The 11,323-nt window shown below is 37.1% G+C and overlaps 1 protein-coding gene across 1 annotated transcript in view; it reads right to left on the reverse strand.

Annotated features, from left to right (window-relative positions):
* Positions 1–10,742, reverse strand: part of AKT3 (AKT serine/threonine kinase 3) — a 67,498-nt gene extending 56,756 nt beyond the window's left edge. Inside the window, exon 1 of the mRNA XM_074167979.1 lies at positions 10,622–10,742. The gene's annotated coding sequence lies outside the window, so the exon portion shown is untranslated. The remainder of the gene's footprint in view (positions 1–10,621) is intronic.
* Between the last annotated feature and the right edge of the window lie 581 nt (positions 10,743–11,323).

Below are 11,323 nucleotides of genomic sequence, written 5' to 3' on the forward strand. Positions count from 1 at the left end.
CCATCCTCAACATTTAGAGGAAAGAGCTAAAGCAGGATGGACACAGAAAGGGGGAATTGAACACAACAGCTGGAAGAGGAAGAAGGAGGACAGAAGCAGATGACAGGAAGTTGGGCAGCATGATGAAGTACAGCTGCTTAGGATACTTAACCAGGCTTGTAGCTGGGTCCAAGTATTACTCATGAGATCAAAGAAACCCCCATCTTCAGGGATATTGAAGTCCACATTATGATCATAATGATGGTGAGGCTAGGGTTAACAGGCTATTTGTCTTCTTAATTTCCTCAGCTGTAGCTCTAAAGAATGTGTTGGGCTACCTTCAAACCGAAGAGACTAGAAGCATTGTCTGCTCTAAGATTATCTCATCTTACTCCTGACAAAACCATCCTCTCATCTTTAATTCTATCACACTTCAATCATGTAGGCTGAAATTTTCTTTGCTGGGTGTCTGCCTAAAGCTGCACACTGCTGGAAAATACTACTTTTTGGAGATGAGACTTAAAACTTGGCAAACCAAGACCTTTTATATCCTTTTAGTATTCCTGTGAAAATGTAAGGCATCTGGCCACACTACATGTGGGAGGGATAAGAGTGCAACGGGAGGAGGGTAAAAAATTACAGTAACAATTACTAAAGCACAAAATCATTGAAAATCTATGCATTGAGTATAATCCAGAGGCTACAGCTATCTCCTGCCTCTGCACGTGCTAAATGGAAAGCTCTTTCTCCTGTATTCATAATGCCTCATCCTATTCCTCCGACAATATGAAAAAGAAACTACGTTATTGAAGCAAAATCCAATACAGAAAGATGGCATTCGGCAAGTTATTTACAGAAGAGATGTCAGAAACAAAAGACTAGGGAATAAAGAGAGAAGAGTGGAAATGGAACAGGAAAGAAACTGGAACCTACGTAAGAAAGAAAAACTTGGGGGATAGCTGGAGTAGAGCTACACTAGATTAGCTAGTTTAAGAAAAGAGAAGTAAAAGAAACTGCCAGGGACAGAAAAGTAAGGTGACTGTATTAGGACAATCTGAAGGCAAAAACGTACAGAGTCAAACATACAGAAAAGTCTGTACGAATTAAAAAGCACATCCTCTCCAGTGCCTGTAATGGAACTGAAGATTTTGAATTTCACCATTCATTTTCTGATTGCAAATACATACAAAAATGCATACATTAAAATGGCATTAATTTAAGTTTGCCAACTCAAGCACATAAAAATTTGAACTAATAGATTTAAGGCTGTCTATGTTCAAATGCTATCTGTAACATGGTCTTTACCTATATATACAGTATACTATATATAGAATCACAGAACGGTTAGAGTTGGAAGGGACCTTAAAGATCATCGAGTTCCAACCCCCCTGCCATGGGCAGGGACACCTCCACTAGACCAGGTTGCTCAAAGCCCCATCCAGCCTGGCCTTCCAGGGATGGGGCATCCACGACTTCCCTGGGCAACCTGTTCCAGTGCTTCACCACCCTCACAGTAAAGAATTTCCTTCTAATATCTAATCTAAATCTCCCCCCTTCCAATTTAAAACCATTACCCCTTGTCCTGTCACTACATTTCCTGACAAAGAGTCCCTCTCCAGCTCTCCTGTAGTATAATAAATATATAAATTAGTATATACATTATGTAAATCTGTATCTCTTATATATAGATGTATTACTGCTAGTACCTATATTAATTTTTTCTGACAGTCCTCAAAGTGATTATGTGCATTATTAACAAGAACAAAACACATGAATGCATATACTAAGCTCTGTAACTACCAAAGAGTATTTACTCCCTGAGTTTTCATTACAGATGATTAACTAAATCAAAGGTACTAAAAAATACCTTAGCAATTGAAAATGGTACTGAAAACATAAAAAAAAAAAAAAGTCATTTCACTATCACTGAAGGATGCTATTGAAAAATAAAATCTGGCAAAATATAATGAGCCTTTTGAATATTGTTAAAAGTGGCTAAAGATTTAATTTCCTTGTGGAAGCTTAAAACTGAATATGTTCATATTTTTCCCTCCTGAAGTAAAAAAAGTTTTAGAAAGAAGTGGAGGACCAATGTATTTCTAAAAGCGGTGTGCTACCCATCCTTCTCAAGTAGATAAAAGTAACTGAAGTCTGATGATATTTAATACACCCACATGCTTCATGTGCTGCTGTATACAAATGTATGGAATAAATAACATTCCTGTCATGATTGCAACATGAATAAAAACTTGTTTGTGAATGTCTTTCACCTACAGCTTAAGGCAGGGGAAAGGGGATCTATTAAGATGAGTAAGTACTCTGATACACAGTTACTGCTAATTACCAAAATATTTTTCTACTAATCACTGGAAAAACCATAGTAGTTTTAGAGAGAATAGTTTGGAAACTACAAAAGACAGAAGAATGAGTGAAACTGGCTACTGAGAGCTGGCTCCAAACACTCGAGTGATAGTTGGGTCACTACCAAGAGTAGAGAACACTCTTCCATAATGTCTTCAAGTTTGCTACTATACATAAACATATGTAATTAAAGGGCTGAATCTCAACTCAAAACAGTTGGAAGTCTAAATTATCATTCAAAAAGATGAGTAAGCCAGTAAACAGACAGACTCAACTTTGTGTTCTTGTATGCTAGCCATCTACAACTTGGAATTACACATTTTAATCCTAAAGCTTTCTGTCTTGCTGGGATTAGACATCAGTCATGAGAATTTTCCCTTTTAATATTAGAGGGAATGAAAAACCTTGGGGGAGAACACTTGTTCGAAGCAGTAAAATACAAAATCAGTAACAGAAACTGACAACTCCCTTCCAACAAGTCTGTAGCACTCATTTGGCCGTTTTTGGATCTATACAGAAAATGGGAAAAAAAAATATAAAACCAGTATAAAGAAATGCAATGGATGTTTCTCAAGTATTGAACTTCTCTTTCTAAAACAAAACAAAACAAAAAAGCCAGGTACATGCCAGAGGTTTTGTCTCCATATCCACAAACAATCTGACAATTCTAAAATGTTAGACTTTTTCAAATAACTGCTACTATCTAAATTAAGTAGTTATGCTAGTTAAACTCTCCTGAGCAACTCTAACTACAAACTGTATTTCAAAACGTTCTGTTTACTTTACACCATTCTGAACCACAGATGACAAAGTTTGCTTGAAGCTGTAATTACTCTGCAAAGCTGGGAAGCCAATTAGAGGGCCTGAAACCTGCCAGTTCCAAAAAAAAAAAAAAAAGCACAGATCATCTGTTCAGATTTTATTAAAAAGTTTAAAGTTTGAATTCTATAACTTTAACCATATAATCACCAGTGTTCTTTTCCTCAGTACGTTCATTCATTCAGCATAAAAAATAGAAAGAACACTAATACCATTTCATTATTTCATATATGGATGCTTTCAACCTCAGCAGAATTTGTTGATATGGCTAGACAAGAATACTAAACATACAAGCAGCCATAAAAAATTGCACTAAAAAATGAACAGAAGGTTGCATATTTGAGAAATTATTTCTAATATAGACTGAATTTTAACACAAAAGATGACTTCCTGTGATCATCATACGATAGAAAAGAAATATTATCAAACCACTACTTGCATTGTTTAGATTGTATGCAGTTTTAAATATATAGAGTGCTATCTATATATACACATATCTATATCTATCTATGTATCTGCCTACTTGCATTACAATTTAACCTTGATTTCTTATTCTTCTCTCGGTCTTTCCTTCACAAGAAATACATTTTGTCCCAATCTTTGCCTATTCAATTGCTACTCCCGTTTTTTTTCTTTCTCATGTCAAAATTAAACAAACACACTGCTTACAAATACCTTTTTCCATTACTGCTACTCTGCACTCCTAATACACACTTTTCTCTGATGGCCTTATTTGTTAGACAAGTAGCAGAACTAATACATCATTTTCATAACATTGAGACAGATAGATGTGCTTTTGCTCATATACATATGAAAAGCCATGACTTTTACATATATGTACAAATATAGGTGTATGCACACACCCACACCCCCCTGGCTTAGTCTGATCTTCTCTCAATTCTCCCACTTGTTTACCTACTGCCTAAGGGAAACCTACTTTTCTGAGGCTTTCCAAAAGGCTCTGTCCTTTCTCACCACATTTTATCTACAGGGATTATGACACTGAAGATAAGTTTGGTCCCATAGAGATTTACATGAACAACTTAATATTCCTTCTTTGGCCCGACAAATGCAGTTTTCCCCTAAAAATGTCATCCCCCAAAACTGTTGAACAGATCCTTTTTCTCCATTGTCCCTTTGATCATGCCACTCTTCTGTCTGCATTCCTCATTTCTTACCCAGGTCTATCACATCAAATATAGGCAGCTTTTCAACATGATCTGGACAGACCACAGCCTACCCTCATCCTTGGTATCACTCTTTATTCAGTATCAAAATGCCACCCATCCTTCTACTGTTCCAATTTCAGCACCATTTCTCAAAAGCATTTCTAATTTCTCTGTTTGCCATACTAGTTCTCTCTTAAATCCTCCTTAAAACTCTCCTTCACCATGTCTTAAAAAACAAGAGGGAAGGAAGGAAGGAGAAAGAAGAGAAGGGAGTAAAAATCTAACCTTGACAATGGATTAGTTGTTGATGCGCTGAGACCACTGCCTGTACTACAGGCTAATACTGTCTCATTGTTTTCTCATACTCCCCCCATCTGTTTGCATCCATCTGCTGTCCCTTGTTTTATATTTGGAATTTTAGCATTTTGGAGCAGGGATTGACTTTTTGTTCGGTATGAGTAGAAATCCCACTTCTGTGGGGCTTGGCTCATGACAAGTACTTGTATGTGATCTGATGATACAACAACATATATGACTACATAATAGACACAAAAATTAATTATATTTCTTGAAGCTGAAAAAGATCGTCCTTGATGCACTTCATCATGCTGGAAAGTCTTTTATTTTCAACACTCCAACAAAGTACTAAAGTAGTATCCATGTCTTTCTGTCATTACAACTACTTTGCTAGTTGCCCCTTCATGCAAAAAGGGAGAATGAAAACAGGAGATTTCTGCATGTTATTGTTGTGTTTTGCCCAAAGTTTAGTTTGTTTTCACAGAAAACAGTAAAATTATATACATCCTTGTCTGTCTTTCATGCAAACACCCTAATTTTATTTATGCAACTGGATGCATGACACCAGCATAAAAACTCTCAGACCTGGCTATAAACGTCAAGTTTGACCCATCATGCTCATACTAAGCCCTATTTAGAGATTACTGGAAATTACAGTGTGCTATACTGGTGTCTGAGAAAGCACTGCCCATTAAAATGGAAGGATGAGACCAAGGAACTAATTTTCATTTAAGATCCAAGCTAACAACTGAATCCAAACGTTTAAGTCAAATGACTTAAATTAACTTATTTAAGTTAATACCAACTATACCACCTAGAAACCATTCAAGAAGTCATATGAAAGCTTCCCAAAGAAAATTACTGGTCCAGTTGTCCAGAAAACAAAACATTTTCCCATCCAGCATAGACAGCAATATTGGTTATAAACATTAAATTTGAGTTTGAATTTCCATAGATGTATTTGGCTATGCAGTACATCACACATACATTGCCTTTTTGTCCCCAGAAGTATTTTCAGTGAGGAATGAACATTATTTATTCAATTGCACCATTGTTATTTTGGAATGAAATCAATACTGTTATAAGTATCTATAGTTACATGCTTATCTCTGGGTTCAGGTCATCCAGTGTTGTGACAGTTAAAAAAACTAGGAATTTAAACTTAAATCTCATTGAAAAGGCAATTGTGGAGTTGCATGCAAGGTCATGTCTAATGCCAAAGTATTTTGATGCAAAATTTAATCTCACTTAAAACATACATATATATTTTCCTACCCATTTTTTTTAGAGAGTCTCTTCAGAATTCTTTATCACCCTAACATCATTCCCCTGAAACCTTTCAATTTCCATGTTCTGAAGATTTTAAAATCCCCAAAATAATAAAACCTTGTCTCCGGCCCACTGGAAGATTAAGACTAGGAAAAAGTAGCACAACTTCTCCTTTTAGAATAGTCAAGGTTCATCGATAATAATTTCTGCAGAAAAAGAAAAAGAATAAAATAAAGGAAAACATGTTATAAAATGTTACTTTCTCACAATATGTAGAAGCCGCTTTCTCTTTTCAAAGACAAGAAAAAGGGTATCTGTACTACAGAGTGCTTATAAAGTACTATCTTTCAAGATATGACAGAAATTCCAGGTGACATCATTTTTGGCCAAAGCTCAAAGGCTACTGTGAAGGGATACAGCTCTTCCCAATTATTCCCTATGTAAAGATCAAAATGAAGGCAAAGGGCCAAGTCTTAGAGATGCCTCATCCCAAATGTGCGGTGTGATTACCTACATACTCATTGCATATGTGAGAAGTATTTTTTTTATCAGTGAAGCCACAAACGCACTTTGAGTAGAACTGAAGCAACTGCCTCTTCTTCCCCACTTTGCTTTCTCCAGTAATGATGACCATCAAAGACCAAGGTGGTTTACACAAAGCAGTGTTGATTCTACTTAGGCAAGACTGGACCATTTAAAAACAGCATTGTGAGGCCATGTTGATTTTTTTGGGGGGTGCCACTGAGGGTATACATCCTGTCACCCAGGGTACTAGTTTTGTTCCAAAAAAGCATAATGGAGTTTTAAAAGCCAGGACATTTTTTTCAGGCATCTGCCTGCACAGAGAAGTTATACCAATCGAATCCAATTTATTTTTAAACTGGTTCTGACTGCATAAATGCCTAAGAAAAAGCAATTTACATTAACATATTTTATTTTGCAGTTGAAGTGGGATAGGAACGCACACCCACTCAGTCAATCAAGAGCATGTCTTCAAGCTACAATAGCTTGATTACTTGCAACTATTTGTCTCTACCTGAAAAGAGCTAAACTGATTTTGAACCAGCCAATTCAGGTAAGCTCATATTTGAATTTACCTCTGAAAACCAGTATCAACCAGTTTTAAGTTTCCACAACAAATTTCCCACTAGTATAACTACATCACCTTCATTTATCTTTAAGTGTATGGTTAGATACCACGGGACAACTTTTTGTGAGTCTTAAGTGTCAGGGGATGAGCGTTAAGGAACTAAAAGCATACTTCCATACACAGTTCTCTGAACTACCATGTTAAAAAAAATGACTCTATTTGGTATAAAATAAGCTGGCTCCACACGGGAGAAACCAGAGTGATTCCTAAACACTGTCCATGTCACCAGATCTGGCTGATTTGTTCATCCCTGCAACCTTGTGGCAGCTTCACAGATGCAGTGCGGGTTGCTCATTGCTGACTTCCGCATGTGTCCGAAGGCGGGACAGCAGCAGCCATGGGGAGGCAAAGCCCCTGCCCAAGACACCTCGGGGCCAGTCCCGTATCCCCTGCCAGGGCTCATCTCCGTCCAGCCCCCCTCCGTCATACTCTTCAGTCAATTCCAGCTCGTTTTCAGGGACGCACTTAAGCTCCAGGAACAGAAATCATCCACCCTCGTCTCAGGCCCAGGCAGTTCCCCTGCATTTTGGGTGGCCAGCAATGGGCTGAAGTGTGCGTGTGCTGCCTCAGGTGCTCTCTCTCTACGTAAAGCTTGTACCCACCTACATCTCCACTTCCCAATTTTTTCCCCCTACATTTCCTCACAGATCACTCCAAGGAAAAAGTATGGTCTCTGAACACTGTCCTGTGACAAAATGTAAACCAACTTCATTCTCTCTGGCCTTCCTGTCATTCCTGACGGAGTACGTGGACGACACAAGACCAGGGAGAGAGTAATGCTCACGTGCAGGACTTTAAAGCTGTCTTGGAAGAGATCAGGGAGACACTCTAGGGAAAATGACACTATGCCTGGAAAAGCGCCTTTTGCAAAAGTAAGCCTGGTGTCGCAGGAGTGGAAGGCAGTGGACAGACATTTGTGGGAAAATATCTATATGATGGAAGCAGTTTGACAGAGCTGGATATAGAAGTTTTAAGCTATAGAACAAGTATCATACAAAGCAGAGCTGCGCAAACTTTCCAGTGTTCAACTCCAACAGCACTTCGAAAATAATACCAGAGTCTTGGCCTTTTCTGCTTAAATAACAAGCTGTAAGCAAGAGCCAAAGATGTCTATCATTTGGAGAGCAAAAAGTAGACTGAGACCACACTCTCACTTTACAGATAGCTACAAAGATTACATGAAGATAGGACTGTAAAGACATATCTTTAAGTCCCTGCCAACCTAATCAAGATGGTATTAACAGTGATCTCACACTCCATCTGCCTGGCTAGCAATTTATGAAAAACATACTTCACTATTACAGGAAAAATATGTTGCACCGCTTGTGGCCACAAACCTACTGCAGCAGCCCAGGAACTCTTGGATCAGAGGCCGTGAGACCAGTTCTTGACATTTACCAGGTACTGCCAATGAGATCTGATTCATTCAGATAGTGGTTTTGTTTGTTTGCCGTACTGACAATCTCATCTTCACACAGATAAAATAGCTGACGAAAAACATAGTTCTTTGCAATTTAGACTGTAATACCATAATGCTTTATATTTTCAACTTTTCCATGTGTCATGTAATTTTTGTACTTTTTACTCAAGACCAAACATAATCCTTTTAATTAAAACCAAGTTAAAAACTGGAATCTTATCCAAACATTCTGAATCTAGAAGACATTTGGCTTTTCATCCTGTTAATTCCACATAGGTACTTCATCCTTAATTTTATAGGATTCTTTCTATGAGTGAAAAATCTCCCTCTTCTTGCACTGATCAGCAATCATTTCTGATTAAATGACTCTTTTTCCTGCCAGAAAACAGAAAAACCTCATCTCGCTTACCGAAACTGTATTTCTTCAATTAATATTGCATGCCTATTCCTTTAGCTTACATTTCCTAAGAATCAGACCTATGGGGCTTGCTAGTTGCAGAAAGGATTATTGGGGGGAAGGGGCAGCTAGGAGGGGTAGTGGTGGTGATGGCGTAATTTTGGAAAACAATATGTAAACTTCCAATTTCCAGTAAGGTAAAGTTGAGGGGCAGCATTCTAATACCAGAATTACATAAGATGACATCTGGGTATCAAAATGAAAAAAAACCCACCAGTATCAACACACTGGAACTAATTGCTAATTATGCATTTCTTTGCTTGGCAGAACTACCATTTGCATCATCCTTCTAGTTGCCGCAGCAAAGCAAGACTAGATATGCAAAGAAGAATATGGTAAAGCAAGACAAAAAACCCTACCGTAGTTCTACATATGTGCTTTCTGCTGTGATTTGGGGGAAAAGTATCTAGGAAACTACTAACTGCTATAAATGCATAGATTAGGACATTCAGAGCAGTAAGGAAGGAATAACAGTCTATGATCTGGTCAATTCCTATTCATACGAACAACCGAAAGACATCACTGGTTTTTATGCTGAATAGCAGCGAGGCAAAATGAGCCTCTGATATTATTAAAAGGCTTTCACGTTCAATATCATTTGGAAGACTTCTGTCACAATTAGAATAGGCAAAGTTTTCCTCCTCCAATTGTGGGACAAGACATGGACTTGGAGCATGAGATTATTTTCTTATCAAATAAATATCCAAATTACTTTGTATACAAGCGCTGATTCAATCTCAAGAATAATTTCAGCAAGAAAATAGGTAAATTCAATCTCAGTAGCATTTCTTCCATCTTCAGCAAGGCAGACGAAGAGAACCTTTTCCCTAAGTACACATGCTCTTCTAGTTCCAATACTCCACTATAAAACTAAGCACCGCCATTTACTGTATTGCAGTACATTAACACAATTTTGAAAGAAATTGGGTAAATCTTCCAGTGTTCCTTTGAAAGTTTCTAGCAACGATATCCACAACTTATACTCAGGGAGATTTTTTGCTATCTTAGTTTTGCTCTTCAAATACTTTCATTTCTGTTCAGAAACACTCTTCCACCAATCTTACTTTGCCAGCTCAAGAAAACCTACAGATTTGTCTTTCAGAAACATTCTTGGAAAACATGAAATCAAAATGTCTTCACTTGATCCAACAGATACACACTTTGTAGCTTTGCTAATATATGCAAATTGTCTGATTGCTTGAAATTACTGATTAACCAGGCTGGAGAGCTGATTACCTGATTATCCAAGAGAAAAATAATTTAGCATGATTTTGTGTCATTTGACAGTCTAGATAATTTTCTAATTAATTTGAGTTTTCAAGTGAATTCAGAGATACTACTGAAAAAAAAAAAAAAAAAAAAGAGGTCAATAATCTGAAAAAAGGTAAGCTTTCCAGGAATTTGCTTCTTACAACAATTATTTGTCAACTGTTACTGTTAGTTACAGACACTTCAGATGCAACACAAACAAAATTGAGAACTTAAACTCCCAAAATACTCAAAAACCAAACCATGGTAAAATCTTCAATACTCTTGTAAAGGTATCTTGTAGAGCTGGACATAAGATTAGTACTGCACTGGTCTGACACATGGCATCGAACTTCCAGTGTTACCAATAAACTCCAAACAACACATGAAGTAATACGTAGCAGATATTTTGTCAATATGCTGAGAGAATAATAAATACTGGAAATACGTACTTGCCACTGAAAAGTTGTTGAGTGGATAAGGCAGATCCACATCCTGGGGCTTCTCCTTATAGCCTATGAAAGAGCCATCTGTCTTTAGCAGGAAATATCTTGGCCGCCAGTTTTTTATATATTCTCCTAAAGGAAAAAAAAAAAGTTCATTAGTACTGTAGGAAAAAACCTTTGATACTAAAACCCATAACATATTATCAGTGACTCAATTAATTATAGGAAAATCTTTTCAGACACTTTCAATTTACAGAGAAAACTTTAACTCCCTCCAAAAGAAGAGAAAATGAAATTGCAGTGGTAAACCTGGACTATACAATGATGCCTCTGGAATAAGAGGCTACAACACCATATAGTAATATTCTATAATTCTAAATTTTATCACACTATATTCTTTAAAATCCTACATCTCAATACCTATAAACAGTTCAAAATTTGCTGCAGGCAAAAATATGCACTGCAGCTTGACTTTTAATAACAAAATGAAATCTAAACTACTACAAGGTAGAGCATTTTTCCTGCTGAGCCAAAGCAAAAATTATTCATTTCCTCTAAGCATACACTAATCAAATACAAGAATATTGGGGGCAATGGGAAAACCTACACAAATTATAGTTAACGAATATATCTGAAAGCAAAAGGAATAAAAACATAGAAGCCAATTACCTTCTAAGAGGTAAGCCCACCAATAAATCCATCACCACC

The sequence above is a fragment of the Numenius arquata genome, chromosome 2, assembly GCF_964106895.1.
Source record: "Numenius arquata chromosome 2, bNumArq3.hap1.1, whole genome shotgun sequence".
Taxonomy (NCBI): domain Eukaryota; kingdom Metazoa; phylum Chordata; class Aves; order Charadriiformes; family Scolopacidae; genus Numenius; species Numenius arquata.